The sequence below is a fragment of the Arachis hypogaea genome, chromosome 16, assembly GCF_003086295.3.
Source record: "Arachis hypogaea cultivar Tifrunner chromosome 16, arahy.Tifrunner.gnm2.J5K5, whole genome shotgun sequence".
Lineage (NCBI taxonomy): Eukaryota > Viridiplantae > Streptophyta > Magnoliopsida > Fabales > Fabaceae > Arachis > Arachis hypogaea.
Genome location: NC_092051.1, coordinates 40306316 through 40312374, shown reverse-complemented (window position 1 = coordinate 40312374; position 6059 = coordinate 40306316). Strand labels below are relative to the sequence as shown.

The 6059-nt window shown below is 41.9% G+C and overlaps 1 non-coding gene across 1 annotated transcript; it reads left to right on the top strand.

Moving 5' to 3' along the window:
- Positions 1–5093: 5093 nt before the first annotated feature.
- LOC112761300 (small nucleolar RNA R71) lies at positions 5094–5201 on the top strand. The gene has a single exon (XR_003181701.1). It is a non-coding gene; the product is annotated as a small nucleolar RNA R71 (small nucleolar RNA).
- Positions 5202–6059: the final 858 nt, after the last annotated feature.

Genomic DNA, 6059 nt, shown 5'->3' with positions numbered 1-6059 from the left:
AGCTACAGAACTCGAAATGGCGTGCTTCCAATTGCGTTGGAAAGTAGACATCCAGGGCTTTCCAGAAATATATAATAGTCCATACTTTGCACAAGAATAGATGACGTAAACTGGCGTTCAACGCCAGTCCTCTGCCCAATTCTGGCGTCCAGCGCCAGAAAAGGATCAAAAGCTGGAGTTGAACGCCCAAACTGGCATAAAAACTGGCGTTCAACTCCACAAATGGCCTCTGCACGTGAATTGCTTAAGTCTCAGCCCCAGCACACACCAAGTGGGCCCCAGAAGTGGATCTCTGCATCATCCATCATAGTCTACTCATATTTTGTAACCCTAGGCTACTAATTTAGTATTTAAACAACTTTTAGAGACCTATTTTGTATCTCATGACATTTCAGATCAAAACTTTGTATTCTCTGACAGAATGAGTCTCTAAACCCCATTGTTGGGGGTGAGGAGCTCTGCTGTGTCTCAATGAATTAATGCAAGTATTTCTGTTTTCCATTCAAACACGCTTGTTCCTATCTAAGATGTTCATTCGCGCTTAACTGTGATGAAGGTGATGATTCGTGACATTCATCATCTTCCTCAAATCATGAACGTGTGCCTGACAACCACCTCCGTTCTATATCTGACTGAATGAGTATCTCTTAGATTCCTTAATCAGAATCTCCGTGGTATAAGCTAGACTGATGGCGGCATTCATGAGAATCCAGAAAGTCTAAACCTTGTCTGTGGTATTCCGAGTAGGATTCAATGATTGAATGACTGTGACGAGCTTCAAACTCCTGAAGGCTAGGCGTTAGTGACAGACGCAAAAGGATAGTAAATCCTATTCCAACCGGATCGAGAACCAACCGGTGATTAGCCGTGCTGTGACAGAGCGCGTGAGCGTAGTTTTCACTGGAAGGATGGAAGGTAGCTATTGACAACGGTGATCCACCAACACACAGCTTGCCATAGGAGGACGTGCGTGCGTGAATTAGAAGACAGAGGAAAGCAGAGATTCAGAAGACAAAGCATCTCCAAAACTCCAACATATTCTCCATTACTGCACAACAAGTAACCTTTAATTTATGCTCTCTTGGTTATTCACAATTCAACTGATAAACATAATTGACTTCCTGACTAAGATTTACAAGATAACCATAGATTGCTTCAAACCAACAATCTCCGTGGGATTCGACCCTTACTCACGTGAGGTATTACTTGGACGACCCAGTGCACTTGCTGGTTAGTGGTACGCGTTGTGAAAAGTGTGATTCACAATTCGTGCACCAGTTACTAACTACTAATGATCATGTAATAAGACACAAACACAGATAAGCACTTAACATAGAGAAAACGAAAAACAGAGAATGTAAGAACAAGGAATGAGTCCACCTTAGTGATGGTGGCGTTTCCTTCTTGAGGAACCAATGATGTCCTTGAGCTCTTCTATGTCTCTTCCTTGTCTTTGTTGCTCCTCCCTCATTGCTTTTTGATCTTCTCTAATTTCATGAAGGATGATGGAGTGCTCTTGATGTTCCACCCTTAGTTGTCCCATGTTGGAACTTAGTTCTCCTAGGGAGGTGTTGATTTGCTCCCAATAGTTTTGTGGAGGAAAATGAATTTGAGGCATCTCCGGGATCTCATGGTGATGAGCTTCATGCGTCTCTTGAGATCCATGAATGGGCTCTCTTGCTTGCTCCATCCTTTTCTTAGTGATGGGCTTCTCTTCCTCAATGAGAATGTCTCCTTCTATGAAAGCTCCAGCTGAGTAACATAGATGGCAAATAAGATGAGGAAAAGCTAGCCTTGCCTAAGGAGAGGGCTTTTCGGCTATTTTGTAGAGTTCAAGGGAGATGACTTCATGAACTTCTACTTCCTCTCCAATCATGATGCTAGGGATCATGATGGCCCGATCCATAGTAACTTCAGATCAGTTGCTAGTGGGGATGATGGAGCGTTGGATGAACTCCAACCATCCTCTAGCCACAGGCTTGAGGTGCAGTCTTCTTAATTAAACCGGCTTGCCTTTGGAGTCAATCTTCCATTGAGCTCCTTCCACACATATGTCCATGAGGACTTGGTCCAACCTTTGATTAAAGTTGACCCTTCTAGTGTAGGGGCGTGCATCTCCTTGCATCATAGGCAAGTTAAACGCCAACCTCACATTTTCCGGACTAAAATTTAAGTATTTTCCCCGAACCATTGTAATATAATTCTTTGGGTTTGGGTTCTTACTTTGATCATGGTTCTTAGTGATCCATGCATTGGCATAGAACTCTTGAACCATTAGGATGCCGACTTGTTGGATGGGGTTTGTTAGAACTTCCCAACCTCTTCTTTGGATTTCATGTCGGATCTCCGGATACTCATTTCTCTTGAGTTTGAAAGGGACCTCAGGGATCACCTTCTTTTTGACCACAACATCATAGAAGTGGTCTTGATGAGCTTTGGAGATGAATCTTTCCATCTCCCATGACTCGGAGGTGGAAGCTTTTGTCTTCCCTTTCCCTTTTCTAGAGGATTCTCCGGTCTTAGGTGCAATCAATGGTAATGGAAAAACAAAAAGCTTATGCTTTTACCACACCAAACTTAGAATATTGCTCGCCCTCGAGCAAGAAAAGAAAGAATAGATGAAGAAGAAGAAGAAAATATGGAAGAGAGGGTTGTGTTGTGTGAAAATGAGGAAGAATGAAGGGCTATATATAGGGAAGGGAGGGGGGGTAAGGTTCGGCCATAAGGGTAGGTTTTGGGTGGGAAATTGATTTTGAATTTTGAAGGTAGGTGGGATTTATGAGGTAGGTTTATGGGGAAGAGTGGATGGATGTGAGTGGTGAAGTGGTGATAGGGGAGAGAGATTGAGGTGATTGGTGAAGAGTTTTGGGGAAGAGTGTTTATGGGATTGTGTGAAAGAGGAGTGAGAAGAAGTGAGTGGAGGTAGATGGGGATCCTGTGGGGTCTACAGATCCTGAGGTGTTCAAGGATTTACACCCTTGCACCAAATTAGGCATGTAAAATGCCCTTGCACACAACTCTGGGCGTTCAGCGCCAGATTGGTGCTTGTTCTGGGCGTTCAGCGCCAGCTCTTCTCCAGGGTGTAATTCTGGCGTTCAAACGCCCAGATGCTGTCCATTTTGGGCGTTCAGCGCCAAAACCATGCTCTGTTCTGGCGTTGAACGCCAGCTAGATGCTTCTTACTGGCGTTTAAACGCCAGTGAGATCCTCCTCCAGAGTGTGATTTTTCTTCTGCTGTTTTTGATTCCGTTCTCAATTTTTTTTTGATTTATTTTGTGACTTCACATGATCATGTACCTATAAAGACATGTAACTAATGAAAATATAATTAAATAAAAATTGGGTTGCTTCCCAACAAGCGCTTCTTTAATGTCAATAGCTTGACGGTGGGCTCTCATCGAGCCTCACAGATGTTCAGAGCATTGTTGAGACTCTCCAACACCAAACTTAGAGTTTGGATATGGGAGTTCAACACCAAACTTAGAGTTTGGTTGTGGCCTCCCAACACCAAACTTAGAGTTTGACTGTGGGGGCTCTGGTTGACTCTGTTTTGAGAGAAGCTTACTGTGCCTCTTTTCCATATTTACAGAAGGATGACCTTGAGTTTTTAACACAAGGGAGTCCTCATTCAATTGAAGGACTAGTTCGCCTCTGTCAACATCAATCACAGCTCTTGCTGTGGCTAGGAAAGGTCTTCCAAGGATGATGGATTCATCCTCATCCTTCCCAGTATCAAGGATTATGAAATTAGCAGGGATGTAAAGGCCTTCAACCTTTACTAACACGTCCTCTACTTGTCCATAAGCCTGTTTTCTTGAATTATCTGCCATCTCTAATGAGATTTTAGCAGCTTGCACCCCAAAGATTCCCAGTTTCTCTATTACAGAGAGGGGCATGAGGTTTATCCCTGAACCAAGGTCACACAGAGCCTTTTCAAAGATCATGGTGCCTATGGTACAAGGTATTAGGAACTTTTCAGGATCCTGTTTCTTCTGAGGCAATCTCAGTTGATCCAGATCACTTAGTTCATTGGTGAACAAGAGAGGTTCATCTTCCCAAGTCTCAATACCAAATAATTTGGCATTCAGCTTCGTGATTGCACCAAGGTACTTGGTAACTTTCTCCTTAGTAACATTCTCATTCTCTTCAGAAGAGGAATACTCATCAGAGCTCATGAATGGCATAAGGAGGTTTAATGGAATCTCTATGGTCTCTAGTTGAGCCTCAGATCCCTTTGGTTCCTCAGGGGGAAACTCCTTATTGATCACTGGACATCCCAGGAGGTCTTCCTTACTGGGATTTACGTCCTCCCCCTCTTCCTTGGATTCGGCCATGATGGTTATATCAATGGCCTTGCACTCTCCTTTTGGATTTTCTTTTGTATTGCTTGGGAGAGTACTAGGAGGGATTTCAGTGATCCTTTTACTCAGCTGGTCCACTTGTGCCTCCAAATTTCTAATTGAGGACCTTATTTCATTCATGAAACTTACAGTGGCCTTGGACAGATCAGAGACCAAGCTTGCTAAATTAGAGGTATTTTATTCAAAGTTCTCTGTCTGTTGCTGAGTGGATGATGGAAAAGGCTTGCTATTGCTAAACCTGTTTCTTCCACCATTATTAAAGCCTTGTTGAAGCTTTTGATCCTTCCATGAGAGATTTGGGTGATTTCTCCATGAGGGATTATAGGTGTTTCCATATGGTTCACCCATGTAATTCACCTCTGCTATTGCAGGATTCTCATGATCATAAGCTTCTTCTTCAGAAGATGCCTCTTGAGTACTGTTGGATGCAGCTTGCATTCCATTCAGACTCTGAGAAATCATATTGACTTGCTGAGTCAATATTTTATTCTGAACCAATATGGCATTCAGAGTATTAATTTCAAGAACTCCCTTCTTCATAGGCGTCCCATTACTCACAGGATTCCTCTCAGAAGTGTACATGAATTGGTTATTAGCAACCATGTCAATGAGTTCTTGAGCTTCTGCAGGCGTTTTCTTTAGGTGAATGGATCCACCTGCAGAAGTGTCCAATGAAATTTTAGCTAATTCAGACAGACCATCATAGAATATATCCAGGATGGTCCATTCTGAAAGCATGTCAGCAGGACACTTTTTGGTCAGTTGCTTGTATCTCTCCCAAGCTTCATAGAGGGATTCACCTTCTTTCTGTCTGAAGGTTTGAACATCCACTCTAAGCTTGCTCAGCTTTTGAGGAGGAAAGAACTTGACTAAGAAAGCCGTGACCAGCTTATCCCAAGAGTTCAGGCTATCTTTGGGTTGAGAGTCCAACCACACTCTAGCTCTGTCTCTTACAGCAAAAGGGAAAAGCATGAGCCTGTAGACTTCAGGATCTACTCCATTAGTCTTAACAGTATCACAGATCTGCAAGAATTCAGTTAAGAACTGAAAGGGATCTTCAGATGGAAGTCCATGAAACTTGCAGTTTTGCTGCATCAGAGAAACTAGCTGAGGTTTCAGCTCAAAATTATTTGCTCCAATGGTAGGGATGGAGATGCTTCTTCCATGTAAATTGGAATTTGGTGCAGTAAAGTCACCCAGCATCCTCCTTGCATTATTATTATTTTCGGCTGCCATGTCCTCTTCTTGTTCGAAAATTTCTGAAAGGTTCTTGCTGACTTGCTGTAATTTAACTTCTCTTAGTTTCCTCTTCAGAGTCCTTTCAGGTTCTGAATTTGCTTCAACAAGAATATTCTTGTCCTTGCTCCTGCTCATATGAAAAAGAGGGAACAGAAAAATAATAATAATAATAGGGATCCTTTTTACCCAAGTATAGAGGTTCCCTTATGTGAGTAGAAGAAGAGAAAATCTGAACTCAGAGAGAGAGAGAGTTCGGATTTTTGGTGAGTGAGGAAGAGATGTTAGTAAATAAATAAATAAATAGAAGGAGATGAGAGAGAGAGAAAATTTTCAAAAATTATTTTTGAAAAAGAGTAAGTGATTTTCGAAAATTGTTTTTTTTTTTGAAAAAGGTTAGTAATTTTCAAAAATTAAAATAAAAAATTAAAATAATTAGTTAATTAAAAAGAAATTTTGAAA